Source organism: Danio rerio, chromosome 16 (genome assembly GCF_052040795.2).
Source record: "Danio rerio strain M-AB ecotype USA chromosome 16, GRCz13ab, whole genome shotgun sequence".
Classification (NCBI taxonomy): Eukaryota; Metazoa; Chordata; class Actinopteri; order Cypriniformes; family Danionidae; genus Danio; species Danio rerio.
The window spans coordinates 8,181,792-8,207,500 of record NC_141036.1 but is presented as its reverse complement, the minus strand read 5'-3'; the positions used below and the strand labels follow the sequence as shown (position 1 = coordinate 8,207,500).

At 33.4% G+C, this 25,709-nt stretch overlaps 1 protein-coding gene across 3 annotated transcripts in view; it reads left to right on the top strand.

Moving 5' to 3' along the window:
* The window catches only part of tcaim (T cell activation inhibitor, mitochondrial), a 79,598-nt gene that overhangs the window by 5,916 nt on the left and 47,973 nt on the right, over positions 1 to 25,709 (top strand). For all 3 annotated transcript variants that reach the window (XM_087286628.1, XM_087286626.1, XM_087286627.1), the window contains exon 2: positions 18,043 to 18,100. The gene's annotated coding sequence lies outside the window, so the exon portion shown is untranslated. The remainder of the gene's footprint in view (positions 1 to 18,042; positions 18,101 to 25,709) is intronic.

The window sequence follows — 25,709 nt, the reverse complement described above, 5'->3', positions numbered from 1 at the left end:
AGTCAATGATAAAGGAATAAATACGTAGTTTAAAAGCGTACCTTTGGAATTGATTTCCAGGCTGTCTTTGTCTTCACACCACCCACTTGCCACATGCGTTTCTTAAATACAAGATGGAAAATTAGTTCATCAATTCATTTTATACATCTCCATCTATACCTTTCATCATTTTTCTGTATGTTTTCAGTCTCACATTTATTTATTTACCAAGATCAAAGCATGTTACACTTCCCAAAGACCCACATTCCATCACACTCATTTACCGGTAGGTTGTCTGGCCTTTCCTCTTTCTTTCTCTCCTCTCCTCATTGTCCTCCTCCACCGCCTGACGGAAATGCGCTGGAATCTGTGCTCGCCTATTTCCATATCAAAAGGTGAGGTATCACCATGGGAGTTATTGGCGGGGAAATGTTCGTAATTATTATGACAGGGGTTATATTAGTTCTGCTGGACCAATATGGTTTGATTGAAGATTAATTGAGCTTTTCCTATAGGTCTCACCTCGGCTTGTAACTCTATCACGTGTTTTCAGATGCCGGAGCTTGAATTGTTTTCAAATCTGAAGAGGTATTGATTGCCATTTTTTATCAAGAAGAGCAGGATTTGGTAGCTTTTGTTCTTTATTATGTAGATAGTTCACACAAAAATGAATATGTACTCATCATTTACTCACCCTCAAGTGTTTCCTTTGTTTTGCTGATGACAGTAGCAGATATTTGAAGATCGATAAAGTACTACAAAGGTCAATGGCTAGCTGGCTTCAGCGTTCTTCAAAAAATCTGCTTTTGTGATGATTAAAACAGAAAGACACTCGAAGAGGTTTGTTACAAGTTTTAAAGAAATGTAAATTTTTGGGTGAACTATACCTTTAAGAAAAAAAATCCTTTGTTTGACAAATTTCGAATTACAGATTCACACATTTTTTCTAAGATAAGAATGCAGTGAACAAAAGCACATGTACAGTGAATCGTTGCAATGTACCTCAATGTGACAAAAACTTAAATCATTATTCTGTGAAGAATGAGATATATTTTGTGTAATTTGCATTTATTAATCAGCAAATTGAAAAATATAAATATAAAATATAATCAGGGTTTCTGCAGGTTTCTCCAAGTCAGATTTAAGACTTTTTGTGACCATTTTAAAACCATTCTGAACAAAATGTCAGATTTTACAGGGCAAAACAGTAAGGATTTTTTGTAATAGCCAATGAAACATTGTTGCTCATTAAAAATTAAATGTAGATATTTCTTAGCCATATATTTTAAATAATGTGTCAAAACAAGTAAACTCTAGTCATATACATATTTATTTTTATTGGCATAATTCAAAATTGATGCACACCATACATTTAAAAGTAATATTTGTAGAAATATATTTGTAAAAGATAATTTAACCATATTAATAAATTTGGCTTTAGTTGAATATTTTTTTAGATAGATTGTTGGTCGTAGTGATCGGGTTGCTTTACATGGACAAAGGCAAAATAAGACCTGTCTAAAAAGTTTTTAAGACATACAACACCATATTTCAGCGAATTAGATATTTTAAGACTTTTAAGACCCCACAGACACCCTGATTTTACAGTATGTATATAGATAGATAGATAGATAGATAGATAAATAGATAGATAGATAGATAGATAGATAGATAGATAGATAGATAGATAGATAGATAGATAGATAGATAGATAGATAGATAGATCCGATCCGATCCGATCCGATCTATCTATCTATCTATCTATCTATCTATCTATCTATCTATCTATCTATCTATCTATATCTATATAGATAGATAGATAGATAGATAGATAGATAGATAGATAGATAGATAGATAGATAGATAGATCGATCCGATCCGATCTATCTATCTATCTATCTATCTATCTATCTATCTATCTATCTATCTATCTATCTATCTATCTATCTATCTATCTATCTATCTATCTATCTATCTATCTATCTATCTATCTATATCTATATATATATATATATTGTTATATATATAGTTATGTATAAAGATGGCATCCACTTTAAATGAAATATACGAATGCACTACACACACTATATCTCTCAATGCATTAAAGCTCAAAGAGTCATGGCTTCTGTGTTCACTAGAGTGGAAGAATTTGGCTTGAACTGTAGACTCAGCCTCACATGAACTCGCTCCATCCCTCCCTTCACTTCATCTTTCTTCACCTCCTCCCCATCTCATCCGCTCCCCACGCTTTCATTTCTGCAGCTTAGCATGCTACAAAAGGGTCAGGAGCGTAAATCACACTCTAAATCCATGTTAAAACTGCTGAAGATTTACTAGATTTCATCCTCGGCAGGAGCTACCTTTTTCTGACAGCGTGCCTAACAGATGTCAGGGGAAATTGGGATTGTGAAGTTGATGTAATATTCGGTTTCTCAGCTGAGCGGGGAAGGGTGAAAGAGTAAAATGAGTGAAATTTATCCGACATCTTTTGTTCGGTTAATTTGGGACTGATTAGTGCAGCATTGAAAGATTTTGTATATTCATATTTAAAAAAAAAGGTAAAACGTGACAACAAAACTGGTCTAATATCACAGAGGAATTTGTAGGAATAGCCAAAAATATGTTGGATGAGACAAAATTATTGATTTGTTAAGGTCATAAGTTATTAGAATATTAAGTAAAGATCTTGTTGTACACAGTGCAAATGCTGGCTTCCACACAATTCCTTCATATTGTCCCAACACAAATCGATTAAGTTAACCTAATTGTTTTTATATATTTAAGTGGATTGAACATAAAACAATTAAGGCATGCCCAAAAAACATAACAAGTGTGTTGTTTCTACTAGGGATGGGTTGATAGACGATGCCATCGTGCATCGGCGATAGCCATCACGATGCTGAGCCAGCATCGCAGATCCTCCACCCCCATCGCAGCAGCAACCCGCTCGCAAAAAACACACACTTAGGCCCTGTTTACACTAATACATCTTAGTTTTAATATGGCATTTTAGTATGAAAACTGGCGTTTCATGTAGCATTAAGCCCTCCATCCACACTATACAGCTGAAAACGCACACACTCTGTCATGAACTCTAGCATATGCGCACATCTGAGCTCCAGGCAGTCAGAGGGTGTTTTGAGCACAAACCCCAGAGAGCAGTGCACGTCAGACAGTTTATCAAGGATGTACCGCGGGAAATGTGATGTGAAATGTGATATGTGTTAAATGTGATATTTAATTAACCTTGTCTCTAACGACTCTTCAGTCCTTTGAATCTATCAGGTAACGTGTCACAGCGTCAGACACTGCTTCAATCTTTCGTTTTTTTACGCTTGTACTTGTACGAAAACCTTAGATGCTGTTGATTGGTTCCTGCAAGTTTGTCGACGCCATTATAACGTACAGATCACTCTGCCTCATGTCAGAGTACTGTAGAAAAGGTGATTGAAAGGTGGTCATTTGTGTGTAACTTATCTTTATTTATTTATGATTTGTTTATGGGTAAAACATAGACCATGCGGGTCAGGTAGTTAAATCGTTAGGCAACAAATAATTCATTTGTTTTAAATTAATTAATTATTCATAAATAATTAATTCACCACCGCCTACAATGACAATGCCATCGTCCATCGTCCAACGTAATGTTTCATACAATGTCAAATTGGTCGGCATCGCCCAATCCTAGTTTCAACTCATTTTGAATAAGTAGTTTGAACAAGCGGCAAAAGTCCTTTTTTTGAGTATGATAACACTTTGTACATTTCCTACTGTAAATCTATCAAAACTTTATGTTTGATTAGTATAATGCAGTTGAAGTCAGAATGATTAGCCCCCATATTTATTTTTACCCAATTTCTGTTAAACGGAGAGCAGATTTTTTCAACACATTTCTAAACATAATAGTTTTAAAAACTCATTTCTAATAACTGATTTATTTTATCTTTGCCATGATGACAGTAAATAATATTTGACTAGATATTTTTCAAGACACTTCTATACAGCTTAAAGTGACATTTAAAGGCGTAACTAGGTTAATTAGGTTAACTAAGCAGGTTAGTGTAATGAGGCAAGTTATTGTATGATGGTTTGTTCTGTAGACTATCTAAAAAAATTGCTTAAAGGGGCTAATAATATTGACCTTAAAATGGTTTCTAAAAATTTTAAAACTTCTTTTAATCAAGCCGAAATAAAACAAATAGGACTTTCTCCAGAAGAAAGAATATTATCAGACATACTGAACATTTTCTTGCTCTGTTAAACATCATTTGGGAAACATTTAAAAAAGAAAAAAATATCAAAAGGGGGCTAATAATTCTGACTTCAACTGTATATTGTTCAAAGTTTGATGTGGACAACTTTTAATGTAATTTTCTCAATATTCAATATTATTTAACCCTCAGATTCCAGATTTTCAGTTAATTGCATTTTCGCCAAACATTGTCCTGTTATTACAAACTATCCATCAGTAGATTTCCTTTTAGATGATGTGTGCATGCTTTTGTAGTCACAGATGTCTAATTTCTATATACTAGATATTTTTGTCTTATATACAGCAGGGAAAATAAATATTGAACACCATGTCACCATGTTAATCAGAAAATATATCATCTGCTTAGAATTATAAGGTTCTATCTGACATTTTTGTCAAAATTGATTTATTGATATACTCTTATTAAATGACAACTTAATTACATTATGTGATGTTGTTTATCAATTGTTTAAATTTTAAGACTTTTTATTTTAAAAACAAATGTTACACATGTACTGTTTGCTATGGAATGCAAAAACTTTAAAGCTCAATATTTTAAAATTATTCAGAATGCAGAACCTTTTAAATTCCAAGGTGACAATATTTCTAAAGGTGTGGTTGGCTTAAAATTTTCCCTGGAGGTTGGTAACAACCAAAGGAATCCATACGAGCAAAGAAAACAAATCTAATTACTTTACAAATTAAGTTATGCTTAATAAAATGGCATGACGCAGGGGGAAAGTTTTGAACACATGAAGAAAAGAAGGTGTAGAGAGGCAGTGAAGGCCCAGACAGCAGCTGAAATCTCTCAGTAGTTAGCAACCCTCTTCCCTTTGTCATTGTAAATGAACATCAGCTGCTTCAGTCAAACATCTAGATTAGCAGGAGGATGAAGACGAAACCAGGGTGGACATTTCAACAAGACAGTGATCCAGAACACACCCAAGGAAACTCTCAAATGCTTTCAAAGAAAGAAAATCAAGCTGTAGAATGGCCCAGCCAATTCCCAGACTTGAACCTAATAGAAAACACAAAATAAAGCTAAGATTTGATAGACGAGACCAACAGAATCATCAAGATTTGTACACTCTGTTAAAGTCTGTAATAACTGTAATTGGCAACCAGTGATAAAGCAAAGAAAAGTGACAATATTTGTATAAATTAAAGGTATAGTTCACCCAAAGCAAAAAAATCTGTCATCATTTATTCACCCTTTACTTGCTCCAAATTAATTAGATAATTTTAGAAAGAAGATATTTTGAAAAATGCTGAAAACAACTAACCATTGACTTTCATTTGTTTTTCCTACTATGGAAGTCAATGGTTACAGGTTTTTATATTTAAGAAACTCATAAAGATTTAGAACAAGCAAAGATTGAGCAAATAGTGAGTCAATTTGTACTATCCCTTTAAAGTCATCAACGTTGACACTGCAAATTTTGATTTCACATAGACTTTAGTGCCAAAGAGTTCTGCTTGTGTCATTTATGAATAATGCTGATGGAAATTGCACAAAAAAAGTCAATATTTATCCACTCAAATTGCATAGCTGGTGTATAAGAGGATTAGTTACATGGCATTAGCGTGCTGTCGGCATCATGAGTGTGTCGACTCTGGGATTACGACATGAGGATAATTGGCATTCTTCATGAAATGCCAGAAGACAAAATATGATGGTAATAATAAATCTGTGTTTCAAGAAGTAGCCTAGTGATCCGCACTCATTTACATATTTGTGTATTGATGCTATTTTAGTGGACATTCTTGGAGAAACAAAACTACAAATGTTTCAGGGTGCACTCCAAACAAAATAAATCACAATCAAGTGTTTATAACCTTCTGATTTTATTTTAATTAATTTGTCAGTTTTTTAAAAGGTATGGTGCCGGATTCCTTAGAATTAATCTAAATCTGTTAAAATTAAATGTTATTAGATTTATTCAGTTAAAAATATGAATTTGATATAAATATATTAGGAAAAGCCAGATCTAATTAGATAAATTCTACCAGATTGGTTTCATTCGGCGACAAACTTGACGGAACTCCACACAATATATTATATCCTGTGTGTTTTAAATTAATAAACACATTAACAATTAATAACAAATGTGTTAAAACACATTGGATTTAATTATTTTTTTGATAAATCTTGATCTTATTTTTTTTTTATTTGTGTTCAATTGAGGAGCAGGGGAAGGAGAGATGTCGCAGAGGAAAGTGAAAGTGAAAAGCAGGCAGGGGGTGATGCATGTCAGGAGGGGAATCGGTAAAATTAGGTGCCAGAGGTGGATTCAGGATCCAGATTCAGGATCCGGCTTGTTCAGGCACAAATTAAGCCATGTTAAAAACACTAAAAATACAGTACACTTTCAATATTTCTGTCATAAATCTATTATTTAAGGTATTTAAGGTAAACAACATAATATATAACTAATATATAATAATGACTGGATGCTAATAAACGTTAAATGGTTGCAAACTATTTATATGGGATGAATTAAAACAAACGAATTAAGTTGAACGTTACTATTTCTTTTTATTTAGCCCATATAAATAGTTTGCTACCAGTTACCTTAAAAGGCACCTATTTTTACCCCTTTTTCAAGATTTAAGAGAAAGTCTTTTGTTTCTTCAGAATGTGTCTAAAGTTTCAGCTCAAAACACCCATAAGAAAATTTATTGTAGCTTTCTGAATATTGAAATTGTCTGCTCTGAGCACACTGTAGCTGTTTTTGTTGCCTGTGCCTTTAATGCTAGTTCTCCCTGCCCACCAATCCCACATGCCTGTCAGAATGTGCCTCATTCTCCGGCTGTGTCAGATAAACAGCACAGTGACAGACATGAAGAAAGCAGACCTCATGTAACGTTTGCGAAAAATACTACAGTAAGAACTTTACCAATGATTATGTGATGTATTTGTTGTTGAGTAAATTCAAGCCTTTCTGCAACGATGAGTCACACACAATGTCATCACAAAGTTCACACACACAGCACACTAGTTCAACTTTGCACTGTTTTTGCAAAGCAAATGTGACAGGATACACGTTAAAATCCACTGCTGTGTGAATATCCGTTATTTTAATGTCTAAAATAAACCTGATTTAATGTCCACAAAGCAGGATTGAAGCGTCTTCTTTTATAATTGTACTGACACATGGCTGTGGTGATAAAGACAGTAAAATCGCTGTAATTCATTACAGACATATACTGTTTTAAAAACGTTTTAAACTTGTAAAATTCACTCTTGTTCACATTTGATGATGATTGATGATCACAGAGAGCTGAACAGACCTTTCAATCTTGTTTGTCTTGTTTATATGATTATACATGTTACTACGGAGACATGTTGATACCCGTGTGTCAATCAAATCGGTAGGCGGGCAAACCCCACTCCTACGTCACATTGTAGTGGGCCTCAAAATAAATAAAGAGACTTATCATCTTTATACCACCCCAATATTACTGTGGACACACTATACCAACACACAGTTCTGTCCAAACAGCTTACAAAAGATGACTTTCATCATTGGTGCCTTATAAAACAACTTAGTAAATCTAATAAATAATTTTTTGTTTAATGTAAAACGCAATTTTACAGAGGTTCAACACAATTCCTTCCTGTTGTTTCAGCACAAATCATTTAAGTTAACATAGTCCCTTCATATATATATATATATATATATATTTTTTTTTTTTTTTTTTTACTTTTATATATATATATATATATATATTTTTTTTTATATATATATATATATATATATATATATATATATATATATATATATATACATATATATATATATTTTTTTTTTTTTTAAGTAACGTTTTTTTTTTAAGTAGGTTGAATACAAAACAATTAAGTTGTCCCCAAAAAAAGAGAATTGTGTTGTTTCAACTAATTTTAAATAAGTTGTTTTAACAAGCCACAAAAACATTTACAGGAAAAAAATGAAATATATCTATAAACCGTTTTGGTCATATGGCCCAATGATAATCATTTTAAATAACTGTGATTACAGTCACAGCCAAAATAATCCTTATTATGATTTTGCCCACAATTGAACAGCCCCAAATAAAAAATTTGTTTAAAATCAATGAACTGAACTGCTAAGATTTGGTAAACGGTTGCTGTGAAAGCTGAATTTCCAGCCTGATCTCACGAGGAAACGTAAGTATTTTACGTTTTTGTAATTCGTATGAATTGAGTTGACTCGTACGAAAATGTATGATTTTAAAAAGGAGACGTGGCACCTGACCCCACCCCTAAACCCAACTCATACTAAATTGTAAGAATTAGATCCTACAAATTCATACAAATTAGCCACTAAATCAAAAAGTTACGAATTGCCGTGAGATTGCTTTGGAATTTTTGTGGTTCTATAATCTAAAAAGAAGCTCTTCACATGTATTTAATATCTCTGTGCTTAAACAGAAGGCAAGACCTAAATAACCAAATCATTCTGTTGCCCGCTCGCTCTCTGGATCTTCTCTGACCTTTTCTCCTCACCTTATAAAAAACAATGGCCTTCACAATGATATTTGTGTGCGGCACAACTAAACTTCACAGCTGATCCGTTCAGCCATTAGATCCTGCTGTACTTTGCACAGTGGAGATGGAGTGACACACAAAGGGCTTGTAGCACTAGTTTGCAGAGGCTGTTCTTCTACAGGATGACATTGCTTGTGCCCGCGGCAGTCTTAAATGGATTTCACACCCATACCTCCTCAGTGGGAGATTTCTCTGCTGCTGGGCCCAAACTTAGCCACAAACTGTCAGCAATTTTAGGCCCCGTTTACACTAGTGCGTTTTAGTTTTAAAACGGCGTTGTAGAATGAAAACGATCCGCGTCCACACTCGCGTTTTACCCAGCATTTCTGAACTGCTCTCCGTCCACACCAAAACGCTGAAAACGCACATCACGTGACCACACACACACTCTCGGGCAAGCGCTCCAGCATTCTACCCAGATGAGAGCTCTGCTTGTCGGACTGCTCATCACGCATCTCCCGCTGGATCTTATCTCACTATATTTGCTAAACGTGATATTTCATTCATGTTGTTGTCTTTATCTAACGACATAGGCCAATTCCCTGACTTTGGTCATTGGAATCTATTAAGTTACTTGTTCACGGGTAACATGTTTTGGTTAAGTGCAAAGATAAGTTAATGATTAATCCAGGTACATTGACTGATTGCTTGCCCTTATTTCCTACAATGTATAAACTTATTGTATGTTATACCTTTATAATTGTCGATTATTAAAACTGATATTCAGCAAAAGAGAGGGTGCGTTTCGTATTTTCACTTAAATTAAAAGGAGGCAGTTGTTATATGCTCCGTTTTGTTATAAATATCCACACAGTGAAGATGACGCTCATATATGCAGCACGGCGCCTCAACATTTCTGTCAACTGTCTGTTAAGTTGCTAATATTAAAAAGAAATAAAGCAGTTTCTTAAATCATGTTTACATTTTATTGTTGAGAAAGTGAAACAACGTAGCCAAGGTGATGTGAATGAAGTTATAAAGTACACTGTTCCCTTTGAAGATTGACGCGTGTCCTCGGTATGTTTTCCATATCAAACTGAGAAGGGGGAGACTGCAGCCTTGATCAAACTTGCGAAGTCTGAACTTACAAGAAGAGGATGCGAGACTGAACTGTGTGTGGGCTACTTAATATTGAGGAAAAGCCCCTATCAGATAGGCGAACGTTTGCAGCCCCGCCTCCGTTTTCAGATATCTCCGTCTTTCCCCATCCACACTGAGAAGGAGCAGCAGCGTTTTAGAATGAAAACGGCCTCTCCAGCGTTTTCAAAAAGCTCCGTTTTCGGCGCTCGAGAACTCCGGCGTAGTGTGGACGGATGGCGTAACCGTAGCAAAACTTATGCGTTTTCAAACTAAAACGCATTAGTGTAAACGGGGCCTTAGAGTCGCTGCTTGAGGATCACAGACGCTTTCTTTGCTTGAATTTTGAGTTAGAGAACTGAAATTAAGAGAAAATATGTATTCACTATAGGGTGTGTGTTATTTTTTTAAATTCATTTATTCTTTTTTTTTTTTTTTTTTTTTTGCTTAGTCCCTTTATTAATCCGGGGTCACCACAGCGGAATGAACCGCCAACTTATCCAGCACATTTTTATGCAGCGGATGCCCTTCCAGCCACAACCCATCTCTGGGAAACAATCATACACACTCATTCACTCACATTATGGACAATTTAGCCAACCCAATTCACCTTTACCACATAACAAATTTCCTGTCAATGACAATAAAGTTTACTACTACTGCTACTACAACTACTACAACACTTATCTGTTTTATTATGATTTAAAATACCCTGTAGTTTGAAATATAAAAAGAAAACAATGAGTTTTTCTCTGTTAAGAATTTATAATGCGGTCTCCGTCGCCATCTTTTGGCGCAACCGTCTTTGCTCTGCTCAGTATGACAGGCTGATAGCCGCCAATCTCTAAAACTATAAATATTTAAAATTGGCACTATCCTTATAAATAAACTGCATTGTTGCAATCTAAACAACTACATTCTTGCCTAAAAAACCCTCAAAAGTACATTATGTTGTCCAACAGCTGCCATATTTGTCAAACTGTGGTGAGTTTATTGATCTGCTGTCACTCTATGTGGGTGGAGTAATACACAAAAATGAAAAGGCTTTAGGAGTGCTGTTAGTTGCAGAATATTGCATGGCTTTCAGCCAATCAGATTCGAGAATGAGATAGAACTGTTGTATATTGCAATATATATATATATACATATATATATATATATATATATATATATATATATATATATATATATATATATATATATAATTTTATAATAATAATTTTTAATAATATTTTACCGTTTCAGGTTTCCAAAATTATTATTTTTGTACTATTTTTAATGGAAAAATTTAATCATGTAAAGTAACTTTTATTATAATATTATTAGTAGTAAAATTATTATTCAATTATTCAACATATTATTATTATTATTATTATTATTATTATTAGTAGTAGTAGTAGTAGTAGTAGTAGTAGTAGTAGTATTAATAATAATAACAATAATAATAATTATAAATTAAAAAATCAACCTTTAGGACGTAAATATTCCAACCATAAATAGATTATTTAACTACCAATGAGGAAACCAATATGTCCACTATGATAATTTACCAAACACACACCATCTTTACTAAAATGAAACTCCAGTACCACACGTTTAGTTTTCCTTTGATCTCCTTTACAAACAGACACATAAACGCATGCTAAAAGGCATGTACTCACAAATTCATCTATTCAGATTTCCTTAATTCCCTCTCTCAGAGACAGACTTCACTTGAGTCCTGCCAGAGCGGGAATCGACTTAACAGAAGATATTAAATGAAAAATAATCCCCCGAGTGTCGAGAGCTCTGGAAGGAGAGGCAGAAGAGGAAGAGTCTGATCTCTGAAAGAAATAATACTAAAAAGACGCAGGTTTAAAACTTTAATGGCAATCGTTCTGTCAGTGCTGTCTTATCATGTGTGTTTCCCTCCTCGGCTCTTTCTGAGGTAATATTCATCACGTCACGCTGAAAGAATAATTATCGGTCTTTATGTGGAGCGATGTGTTGATCTAGATAATGATACGGGTTCGCCCCAGAAGCCGCCTAGTCCGTGTGGCGAACTATATTTTTATACAATTTAGAACAGGCAGCAATCATTCGGTTCAAGCCCCCGGGCGTCACAATAATTCTGTAAAATTAAAGTCTCCTTTTTGGCTTGCTCCAATTTCCTATCCTAATTTTAAAAGCTCGCGGACTGAGATTCCTTTATCAACTTCCAGCGAGCCACAAGCGCTTCCCGTCTGCGTTGGAGACATATCACTGGAGATCTCAATTAAAATCATCAGGTTAATGGAAATAATTAGACTTTTCACTGTTGGTTTGGCTTTCTTTTTTATTTGCTGTGGATGTTTAGTATATTTAGTGTATTGTTGCTACTATGATGCTATTTTATTAATAAGCTCAGTGATGATAATAAATATGACGCTTCTTTACATATGTTGTAGATTAGACATGATGGGCTCTATTTTAATAACCTAGGTGCAAAGTCTGAAGTGCAGGGCGCAAAAGCATTGAGGACGTGTCAGAATCCACTTTTGTTATTTTAAGGACTGAAAAATACGCTCTGTGTTGTAGCACATGGTCTAACAGGGTTGAGCTTATTGTCTTAATGAGTTCAGGGTGTGTTTTGAGCATAAACCAATCAGAGTCTCATTTCCAATTCCCTTTAAGAGTCAGTTGCGTTATGTCATTTGCTGTAAACATGGCAGACTTTGTAAGTAAAAGAGCTGAATGCTTTACTAGCGAGAGAACAGTTAAACACACCATCTGCAGCGCAAGGATAAAGAAGGAGCCTCCTCCATTCGGCCTTTGCTTTCACTTTCCATTTCTCTCTTTCGTGGATAAGGAAACGGTGTTGTCAATGTAATCTAACGGCAATTTGTAACTTTTAATTTAGTGGCTAATTTGTATGAATTCGTACGATCTGATTCATACAATTTAGTACGATTTGCTTATCACCCGATGACAGTTGGGGTTGGGGATGAGATCAGGCTGGTGTTGTATGAACAGACATTCATTAGCCTACATAATTCATTTAGTTTGTTAAGCTCAAAGATTTGGAGTTATATCCAAACACACATGCTATGCCCCATATGGTCTAAAACCCAACAGGTGGACAAATCTTGGCTTGTTTTTAATAAAACAAATATAAATATGCATATAATAAATAATACTATTAATAATTACAGTATACAAAAGCAAAATGTCGTGATGAAACTGAAAAATCCCCCAAGATGAAGAAGGCATGGAGGAAGTGGTTTTTATATTTATGTAGAAAGTAATAATTTTGTAATATTTTATTCCTTTAATTATTTTTCATTTGTAAAGATATTTGTGTATTAAGCAATGTTTAAGCGAGGCACACAACTAACACGCTCGACGCTGGACTTTAGACCTGCCTTCAGCTGGCCTATTGCACAGTCTATTTTAGTTTCTCAAAATAGCAACGCGCCAACAATGCGCTTTAACACCTATGAGTCCTCAAAGTGGCGCAAATGGATTTGCTATTTAAATAATGTGGCGGAAAACGAAAAAATTAAGGTTGCACTGGTCTGAAAATAGCTACACGTCGGGGCAAACACGTCTTGTGCCTTATTGCGCCGGGTGTATGATAGGGCCCTTGCTATTTACATGGCTTTGTAAGTGGATAAACTGAACACTTCACTAGCGAGAAAACATACTATCTGCAGCATGAGGATAAAGAACGAGCCTCCTCCATTCAGCCTCTTTACTTTTACTCTTTACTTTACTCCTTTACTTTGGTGAATAAGGAAACGGTGTTGTACTCACTCCACTGAAGACATCCATTAGCCTACATGTTTAATTTTTTTTTGTTAAGCGCAAAGATTTGGTTCAAAACTATTTTTAAATTCTGTTCTAATTTCCAGCAAATGAATAACTAAACAGTAATGTGGTCAAAGTGTGGTCAAAAAACCACAGTTATATCCAAACACATGTCCTATTCTTATTTACAATATGGTCCAAAACCCGACAGGTGGACAAATCTAAACTTGTTTTTATTCAAACAAATATAAATATACATATAATAAATAATACTGCTAATAATAATAATAATAATAATAATAATAATAACATTATACAAATGCAGATGAAAAAAGGTCACACTTTATTTTGATGATGAAAATAATATATAATGAACTTCCACTGATAAATATTTGAGTCGCATCTTTCTTGCTAGATAAATCCTCAACGTTTTAAACAAACGCATATTTGCGAGCATTGTTTTCTGCGTAAGAAATCACTCTTATCTAAAATCTTCTATTTGATGAATTTAATTAAAATATTAATTGTAAAATGTGCTTTTTTTGCATTGTTCCATTAATGATTAATATCACATTCATCCTTTTTTTTTAAATAATTTAATTATTTTCTACCTTTTTTTTTAATAAAAAATAACATTAGCCAAATCATCCGTCAAGGATCCTTGTCCTTCAAATAATTATATTAACAATCATTTTAATAATCAACACAATTATGCTCATGAATAAACCATAATACTCATAATACAAAACCCGTATCTGCTGAAGGAATAGCATTTCCTGTAGTGTGAGATGTGAATGCTCGCAGATTGAATCAGCATGCAGGAAGCCGGCAATTATCTGAAAGAGAGAAGGTTAATGTACTGTACACTTAACCGTCTATCAGCCTGAAGCCCACAACACAATGATCTTTTAAAGTCACTAATGGCTTTCTGGGAGAGAATCAACATGCGTGTGGAAAAACAGCTGTGCCAGACAGTCTCTCTGTGTGTGTGTGCGTGTGCATGTGAGCGTGAGCGTGTGTCATGCTGTGTTTGTGCCTACAGTCGTCACCTGATTCAATAGCCTTCCAGAAATAAAGACAACACACAAAAAATGGACATTTATTAATATATATATATATATATATATATATATATATATATATATATATATATATATATATATATATATATATATATATATATATATAATGGATTTATATAATACATTATATTTAGTATGTATAATGTTGTTTTTGGTGTGAGGAACCATAATTATGAATGTATAATTAATTAAAATCTTTAATTAAAATTATTAAAATAAATTAAAATTTATTACAGATGTAAAATAAATAAGTACATAAATTATATATTTATAAGTAAATAAATAAATTATATATATATATATATATATATATATATATATATATATATATATATATATATATATATATATATATATATATTTAATTTGTTATTGATGTTATTTTTACATTTTTCATTTATTTATGTTAGTTTTTATGTTAATTATTTATGTTATTGTATGTTATTTATTTATTTATTTATTTATTTATTTATTTATTTATTTATGTTGTTGTTATTTATTTGTTTATATTATTTATTACTGTTATTTTATGTTATTTATTTATGTTGGCTTTTGTGTTATTTGTGTTATTTTTATGGTATTTATTTATTACATTATTTTTTTTTTTTGATACTTAAACTCAACAAAATATTTTAGCTGCTTGTTCAAACTACTTGTTTACAATGAGCTGAAACATCACAATTATTGGGGTTTTTCAGAGAATTTAATTGTCTTAAGTTTAATCCACTTCAATTTTTAAAAACAATTTGGTTAACTTAATCGACTTGCGTTGAGACGACATGAGGAATTGTTTTCGACATGAACTTAGTTACACTATAAAAAATGGCAGGATCCACACGATCGATTCATTTTGGGAATGAAAGAAATTAGGTTAACTTATTAATTTTTACTGATATAGGTTAATTGAACATAAAACTATTAAACTGTCGCAAAATAAAATTAGGTCTTGTGTTGTTTCAGTTCATTTTAAGCAAGTAGTTTAAACACACAGCAACCGTAAAACGTTTTGAGTGTATTGAACTTGTATAGATACAGACAATTCTGCCATTATTAACTTGATTCAGAGTTAGGGAAAGGAACTAAATTAGTAATTCATCTAACCCAGCACAACTACAACACTGTAAAAAGCGATTAGTTGACTACAGTTAAAAAAGTGAGTAAACTTGCTGAATTATTCAAATTAAGGTAAGCCAACCTAACAGTTACAATAGGTTTACTTATTTTATTTTTCAAGTCAACTTGTTACTTTTAAGGCTCATTCACTTTAATTAAAGAATCAGTTTTTACAGCAAGAAAATTATTTATATAATATAAATAAAATGCATTGTTGACAATATATTGACAATATGTGGACAATATATCAATGATAACAATACATTGACTACAATTTTTAGTCATTTTTCTAGAAAACACAGTAAAAAGCCATGACGTTTTTCCTGCATTGAAACTCATCAAACTAAGTTAATCTTGTTCTAACCATAATTTCATAAGTTATGCAAGCTGTTTTGAGTCAGTTTACCATAATGAAGTTCAATGGACTCATAAAGTTAATTTCATTCAGCTTAAAAATGTAAGGCAACCAGGATTTTTTTACCGTGTATTAAATATCTGCGCAAATTTAAAAAACAACATGCTAATATAATAATAATTGTTGTATTAATCAATCAATAAGTAGAACTGAGAAATACCACACATCTACCATCAGCCATGTACCATTTAACAAAACCCAATATTGTCAATTAGAGAACATTTACGGGATTTTCCTGTAAAAACACGGAACAATAACTCACACAAAGTCATGAAAAGATGAATCACTGCCGCGTCCAGTGTCACACGCTTACAAATCAGATTGTTTTTGTATTTTTGTAAATATATTCCAGCCCAATTTATTCAATCATGTGATCTCGGCGACTCGAGTGAAGGGAGAATCACTCATGGTCCAGTTTGTCAGCTTTTTGTCCTTGAATCAGTTAGTCAATTAATAAACAATGGGGCCGGAACAAGCGGCTGGAGAAAACCTGCGCTCAATCAATGAGTGTAATCATATGGCTTAAATCTGATATCGAGCCCAGTGTGAAGCGGGTGATTAATGACACTGTTAACTTGGAGAAACAACTCTCTCTCTCTCTCTCTCTCTCTCTCTCTCTCTCTAACAAACACACTTTAAAGGATAGAACTGACACTGTGGAGAAGTAAACTGTGAGTGGAAGAAGTAATAAAACCAGAACCTGTAAAAAAATGCTGGGTTCCACACAATTGGTTTATGTTGGTTTATTTTTACAAATTTAAGTTGATTTATCATAAAATAATCAGGTTGTCCCAAAATAACTTAAGAATTGTGTTGTTTCAACTCATTTTAAATAAGTAGTTCAAACAAGTAGCTTTTCCCAGAGATGGGTTTCAGCTGGTAGGGCATCTGCTGCATAAAAAATATGCTGGATAAGTTGGCGGTTCATTTCACCGTGGCAACCCCAGATTAAAAAAGGGACTGAGCCGAAAAGAAAATGAATGAATGAATGAATAAGTAGCTTTGTTCATGTAAAACCACAATGGAGAAATGTATATACAGTAAGCCACCATTGACAAAAAAGGAGAAGATTTTGCAATATTACACAGTGTTGAGACTGAGAACTCTTTTGAAACAAAAATGAACTCCAGTATAAGTGATAATAGTCCTTTTTGTTTAAAGAGAGAAACTAATTTTCATATATTTACGCAAAAATGATGTTTGCTACATGTTCAAACGACTTATTTAAAATGAACTAAACCAATACAAACCTTTAGGGTTTTTTGGGGCAACTTAATTGTTTTATGTTCAATCCACTTGAATTTGTAAAAACAATTAAGTGAACTTAATCAATTTGTGTAGAGACAATATGAAGCAATTGAGTGAAAACCCATTGGTCAAAGACTTTGTCCACTTTTTGATATCTTAACTGATTTATTTACATTCATTATTCATTTTTTTTACAAAGCAAGTTATTATTATGGGTCTTAAATAGAGTAAATTGCAGAAATACAAACGTCAGCTTTTCTTTTCTAGAATTTATATATTCTTAATATATATATAAATTATATAAATTGTAAGTTGTAAAAAAAATTGTTAATGTTTTTTTGTCAATTGTTGTTTTTCAAAATTTAATAATGTATGAATGTAATTATATATACTGTATATATTTGTAAGTATGTATGTATGTATTTATTTATTTATTTATTATTTTTAATATTTGTTTGTGGTTTTAAACTTCATTGTAATTGTGTCAACAAAATGTCGAAAATTGTATTGTTTGTCTGTGCAATATCATCTGAGTAATGATGTCCCCTCTGTTTTCTTGCAGCCGTCAGAATGGCTCTTCCTCCATGATGTTACAAGAGACTGAGTGCATCCTCAAATGCGTAAGTGTATTGCAATAATAATAATAATAATTATTATTATTATTATTATTATTATCTTTATTATTATTATTATTATTATTATTATTATTATTATTATTATTATTATTATATCTGATTTTCTTCATCTGTTAAAGCACACCTTGCATGAAACCAAGTATGCTTTATTTCTAAACAAAAAAGTTAATGTAAATTATTTCTGGACGTTCCTCTTTTTATCATTAAGAACAGCAGCTGAAGAGTCTTTGTCCTGTTTCTAGTCCAAATACCTCAAAATTCCTAAATCAAGAAGCTTTTTCAAGACAAGTAATAAATATTGTTATTTTCAGAAATAATTAATCAAAATTAAGTGAGTTTTTCTCTTAAAACAAGCTAAATATTCAATGGGGTATAAGTGGAAAATCATTATTTCGAATCCAAACTAAAAACAAGATTATCTTGCTTACCCTATTGAATATATGGGGAATCTTTAGGTATTTGCTCATTGTTAACCTTGTCATGCTTCCAAGGCTTTAACCATAGTGGCGGCAGACGTCTTCCTGCCAATAATTGAAAAAGTTTAGTGAAATTTTAATGAGAAACACAGAGGAAATCATTTTTGCAGCATGAAAGTATTTTTTATTATACTCAATATTTTTTGATTTTAAAAAAGTCTTTGAAAGTATGTAAAATTTTATACTGTTGTGACGGTAATCACAAGAATACAAGATTTTACTAGCATACTTTCAAAGATTTTTTTTTTAAATAAAAAAATCCGACTATAATAAAAAATAGTTTTATGCTGGAAAAATGGTTTCTCCTGTGTTTCTCATCCAAATTTTGCCGAAATTTTTCAATAATTGGTGGGAAGACGTCTGCCGACACTGTGATGAAAACCTCTGAAGCATGCCATGGTTAACCCTGAGCAAATACCTTAAAACTCTCTGTTACATTGAACCCTGTGTTACTTTGTGCCCCGTGCTCCCCTACATACACACTTTAAAACACACAAACGCACACCTTTATTTATTCTCATTCTTTCTTGCTTTGTCAATATATCGTTCTGCATTCTGCTTAATAATCAATTTAAATTATGTAAAAAAAAAAAAAAGTAATTAGGACGATGCAGTGGCGCAGTAGGTAGTGCTGTCGCCTCACAGCAAGAAGGTTGCTGGGTCGCTGGTTCGATCCTCGGCTCAGTTGGCGTTTCTGTGTGGAGTTTGCATGTTCTCCCTGCGTTCGCGTGGGTTTCCTCCGGTTGCTCCGGTACAGGTGAATTGGGTAGGCTAAATTGTCCGTAGTGTATGAGTGTGTGTGTGTGGATGTTTTCCAGAGATGGGTTACGGCTGGAAGGGCATCTGCTGCTGGATAAGTTGGAGGTTCATTCCGCTGTGGCGACCCCGGATTAATAAAGGGACTAAGCTGACAAGAAAATGATTGAATGAATGAAAAAGTAATTAATTAATTAAAAAGCAGCATTAATTTTCGCCCTCTCATGGTAGGTAAGCACAATGCGTACAGCTATACTTCCGATTTGATCTGGGAATAATAAACGACAGAAAACGGTCAAATTACTTATAAAAAGTAGAACAATATAATAAGAAAACACTAGTTTTCAACATCTTAGCATCTTTTAACATCTTAACATAAATAGAAGTGAATGAGACCGGAAGACTCGCGCCAAAAAAATTCAATAGCTGCGCCCGCTCGTACATGAAGAACAAGGTCAAAGTACAAACAGATAAATCAAAAACGTCTGCAAAAATCGAATAAAATAGGCCAACGGGCTACAATAATCCTCCCAGTGAATGGATGATCCTCTTACTGCTTTGTCACGCGTCGCACCGTGTGGCCGAGTGAGCGTGTGTAGATTTTCTTAGCTCTCTTTGTTTCGACTGACAGGTAGAAGAGTAGCCGCGTGCCCATTGTGTGCGCGCACTCGTGTCTGTGTGTGTGTGTGTCTTTGAATGGTTTGAAAGCACCAGGCTGCTATGCCAACAGATCTTTTCAGCAAATATAACCCCAACAGCATGCAGGCTCCCTTTCATTTCTTTTATTTTCCTCCTCTCTTTCTCCTTCTCACCCCCGCCGCATGCGCTGACATTAATCAGATTATCAATCAAATAAATGTAGTCTTTTGAGGCTTCAGCTAAATCTTCTTTCTTTTTTATTCTTTCACTCTTCGCAAAAGTCATTCCAAGCGTAGGCTAATCTAAAATAAGAGCTTTCGATTGGTCTGTTTCAGTGCATTGCTTGTTATTGAGTTAATAAGTTCCCAATTAGGAAGCTAATCATTTCTTATATTAATATTGTATGAAATGTTTATACATGGAATCAGTTAACCTCTTGAATTTATTAATACTGTTCAATCATATGTAATGTTCTGTTTAGTTTGGATAAGTTATATACAGTTGAAGTCAGAGTTCGTTCAATTTCATTTTTAAATATTTCCCAAATAAAGTTTAACCTTTCTGTCGAGTTTGGGTGAAATCTGACCGATTTACAATTTAAAACACTCATAAATATTGTGTTTTACATCTGATTGCCTCAAGGCCTCATGCTATCCTCCACACCAGGGGCGCAACAGCACATTTACTGATGGGTATGCGGCTTCAACTTTTGCGTGCCCCCCTTCAATCCAACAATATTTTAAAACAGGCAAGTGATAAAAATGTGGACAATATTTCCATCAATAAATGAAAGATATTTTTTCATAAAGATATCAATATGCTTCATACTATTTCAGTTGTGTTCAGAACCGCGAAACAGTATTTTTTGAAGTAGTAAAAAGTATAATTACAATAAGCAAGTTAAGTCGCAAAGAAATGCATCTCATACCACCCCAAACTTCTTCTCAATTTAATTTTCCCTCACTAAATGATTATAGCACCTTGACTAGCCTTGCTTTTGGACTTTTTGTACTACATTTGTCAAAACAAAATGATAGACATGGGAGTCCTAAAGGGCAAAAGAACATTGCAATTACTTCTCACATGCATACTGAGAAGTGTAAGGTCTGTCTTTGCAAGAACAATTGACTGAAACTGCTAAAAGTTAAATAAAAAAGACTGTCAAATGTTTAGTGTAAAAAAAAAAACAGAAACAAACTGTGTGAAATGTTAATAATAAATTCATAAAAATACGCATGTGGTATGAAAAATGGGGGGAGGGGTGGAATGATTTTTTAATTTAATAAAATACAATATTATTCGCGTATAAAATGCTAAATAAACATTTTTAACAATATATATATATATATATATATATATATATATATATATATATATATATATATATATATATATATATATATATATATATATTATTTGAAACTTTTAATATGGATAATTTAAAAAATAGTTTTTGCACAATGGCGCCCCCCATGTGTGGCGCCCCTATGCACCGCATATACTGCATACCCCCTTTTTGCGCCACTGCTCCACACTGTGCACTTGAACCTATAAAAGTGATGATCACTTCTTTCATTGAATTCTGAGTGTTTTAATCAACCTTAATACATCTGTGAATGGGTATCCAGGCTATATTCATTCATTAGACAGAAAACATCCCCCATACACACCACCCCAACTCACTCAGTCACTCACTAACTCACACATTTCAGACAGAACAATGTCTTTTGGTACACATCTCTTTTCTTTTTTGCCGATCCTCCTGCCTGATCTCACAAGGAATAACTATTTTATGTTTCACTCTAAAAAACATGGGGTTATTTTTTCTACCCAAATCTTGGGTTTGGGCATTGGGGTAATTTTGCGGGTTATTTTCAGAGTCTTGGGTAGTTTCAACCCAGCTCTTTGGATCAAATCAACTCACAGCAGGGGCTGACTGGGATACCACATATTATATACTAATTTGTATAAATGCAATGAAAATAGTGTAACATAAACGCAGATTTCTTGTGTTTTCTGATTAATAAAATTAGTTTTATGCTTATAGCAGCCCTTCGTCAGACCTTTCTGAATTTTGAAATGTCTTACTAGCATCTTTTGTACACCTGTAATCAAAGCTGCACATCCCCCACTGTACTTCAGTGATGCCTAGTCAAAACAACACAATTGCTGGGTCGTCTTTCGCAGGCATTTTAGGATCAAATTATCCTGTTATTTAAGTAAAAATAACCAATTACTGGGTAGAAAAACAAACCATTTATGGGGTTAAAAATAATAACCCAATTACTTGGGTTAATTTAACCCCTGATGTGTTCTGTCCTATATTTACCCAGCAGTAGGATTAAAAACAAACCAACTTGGGTTTTTTAGAGTGTTGGTCAGTTTAGTGGCTAATTCTGTTTTAAGGGCAGACACTTTTTCACACATAGCTATTTAGTTGTGTATTTTGTTTCCTCTTCATTTAAAAACTGCATGATGCCTTTGCTTGTGCTATCTTTACCCCCTTTCACACAGTGATACCGGTAAATATCCGGAAAATTTCCAGATCGACTTTACCGGTAAATTCAAAACAGTGCTGTTCACACAGGCGAGGACGTTACAGAATTTTTCTGGAAAAAAACATTCACACATTCATTCCAAAATACCGGTAAAGTCTGACATCATTAACCAGAAATGAGGTCTAAACGGCTGCGCTTATTTGTAAACATTTGACTATGTTATAAACTCTGTGCATGGATCAGTATTGTGAACAACTTCGATGAAAACATATAGAGAAACACTTTCACATGTCGAGATGTACATGATATGTGTGTGTGCTGGCGCTCACCGGCTCCTTCACGGGCACACGCGACACGTCTTGCAACTTAAGGAAGCAGAGCTTGAAGGTAAACAAACAACGACTTCTCATAAGCATCTCATCGATGATTTTTTACAAAGTTGGCATTAAGAAGGAACATAGAAATGTTATCTGACTGGCATCTAGCAGCTAAATGTGTCTGGAAAAATATTCAAAGGCTATTATTTTTCATAAATCGTGCGGACATGAATGCGTCTGACTGTTGTGTCTGACTGATTGGCTAAACAGACGTCTCACGTCAGCATGTTCTAGAACTGCACGCGATCTTTCCGGCAATCTTCCTTCTGCGTTCACAAAAGCGCAGCATTTCCGGAAAATTACTGGTAATGTTACAACTTCTCTTTTTTCGGAAAATAGCCAGAACGAATTTACCGATATTTTCAAAAAGGGCCTGTTCACAAATACAGACCTTTTCAGGAAATTCTCAGAGGTCTGTTTGTGTGAAAGGGGCTTTTGGCTAACATTTTATGTTGTTTCTTGATCAGAAACAATAAAGAATTTCAAAAATAAGAAATCAAGAAGGGGGCAAATACTTTTTCACACCACCGTATATCTACTGCCCTTAAGCTCTTTTACTCACACATATTTAACACTGCTAAATTGAAACATTATTTTTGAGCCATTTAGCGACCTATCGGCCATCATTAGCCATAACTGCTAATCGTTACATAATGCGGTTAATGTTGTGTGCTTTGCCTCTCATGTTAGAGCAGCCTTTTTTTTCCAGCCCTCCTGCCTCTCATAATGTGTCTGCTGTCAATCAAAATCTTGTTCAGCAAGATGACTGATTTTATCATGTACCACGCAGCTCCACTGATTCTTGTGGTTATGGATTTTTTAATAGCACTGATGATTAGGCGAGATGTTGACGGTGGGGAGGAGGAGGGGATGAAAATGGCTGCAGAATGACTTGCATTTTGTGGATTCTACAGGGAGGCTTATAATAACAGCGGGACTAATTAGCAGAAGACGACTTTAATGGACTTTCTCGAGCATTTCCAGTGAATGTCCTTACCGTCCGTCTGCTCGGTTTAGCAAGACATACTGTAGAACATGAAAAAGTCTTGACCATATTTTTTATGTAAATATGTATATTTATTTCTTGTCTTTGCAATGATGGCAATATTTACATATTATTTCACTATGTACTATAGTATTCAGCTTAAAGTGCGAGGACCTATTATGCAAAAAATCACTTTTATAATAGGTTTAAACACAGTTGTGTGGCAACAGTGTGTGAATATAACCAGCCACTAATGGTAAAAAAAAAATTTTTCTTACTTGGTGAAAACTGACTGTAGAAACATTTTGATTGACATTTTCCCTTTGTACATGTCATCAGAGTGGGAAAGCCCTGCCCATTAGTGATGATCTTTTTCTCATTAGCATAGACAGACCTGAGTGAGAAGCAGCCATCCGCCATTAGATTTTTAGACGTTTTAAATGTGCAAATAGGAGTTTATAGCTCCACCTACTTTTGAAAAGAGGGTTGGGAGCATAATCGCATTTGAATTTATAGGAACAGTCACTAGAACTGCATATTTTGGATCAAAGAGTAAAAGAGCAAGTTTCAATAAGTTATAAAACCTTATTTGAGTGGTATTTTGAGCTGAAACATCACATACAAACTCTTGGGACATCAGACTTATTTTACATCTTGGTTAAAGGGGCATAATAGGTCTACTTTAAAGGGTTAATTAGGTTAATTGGGCAAGTTAGGTTAATAAGCCAAGTCATTGCACAACAGTGGCTTTTAAAAAAATAAATATATAAATCTTCTTAGGAGGGCTAATAATATTGACCCTAATTATTCTCTCTCTCTCTCTCTGTCTCTTTTCAAGTTAATTACCATCCTATATAACTAAAGTATTTATTTACAAATATTTATATTTAAACTGTTTTACTGCAAATAATTTTACATTTTATATTACAGTTTTATAAACAATGTTATGAGATTAATGTTTTAAATGTACAATTTGGAGAAATATGAAATATTTATATATTAAACACAGCTTTTATTCTTCAAAGTAAAAAAGGCCTCAAAAAGTCTCAAAGTCTGACCATATGTATTAAATAAATATGTTAAACTAATGTCTTGTCTTTGTAATGATGGCAAGATTTATTATTTCACAGTTGACTATAGTATTCAGCTTAAAGGGCAATTTAAAGGGGACCTATTATGCAAAAATCATTTTTAAAAGAGGTTTCACATACACACATACACACTCTAGACATCAGAGACTGATTTTACATCTTGGTAAAAGGGGCATAATAGGTCTACTTTAAAGGGTAATTAGGTTAATTTGGCAAGTTAGGTTAATTAGCCAAGTCATTGGACAGCAGTGGCTTTTAAAATATATATATATATATTCTTAAGAGGGCTAATAATATTGACCCTAATTATTCTCTTTCGCTGTCTCTTGTCAAATTAATTAAAGTCCTATATTAATAAAAGTATTTATTTACAAATATTTATATTTTAACTGTTTTACTGCAAATAATTTTACTTTTTATATTAAAGTTTTATAAACAATGTTATGAGATTTTTGTTTTAATTGTACAATTTTGAAAAATATGAAATATTTATATAATAAACACTGCTTTTATTCTTCAAAGTAAAAAAAGGCCTCAAAAAGTCTCAAAGTCTGACCATATATATTAAATAAATATGTGAAACAAAGGTCTTATCTTTGTAATGATGGCAATATATACTTATTATTTTGCAATTGACTATAGTTTTCAGCTTAAAGTGCAATTTAAAGGGGACCTATTATGCAAAAATCCCTTTTATAAGAGGTTTAAACAGTGTGTGAATATAACCAGCCACTGATGGTAAAATTATATATTTTTAATCTCACTTGATAAA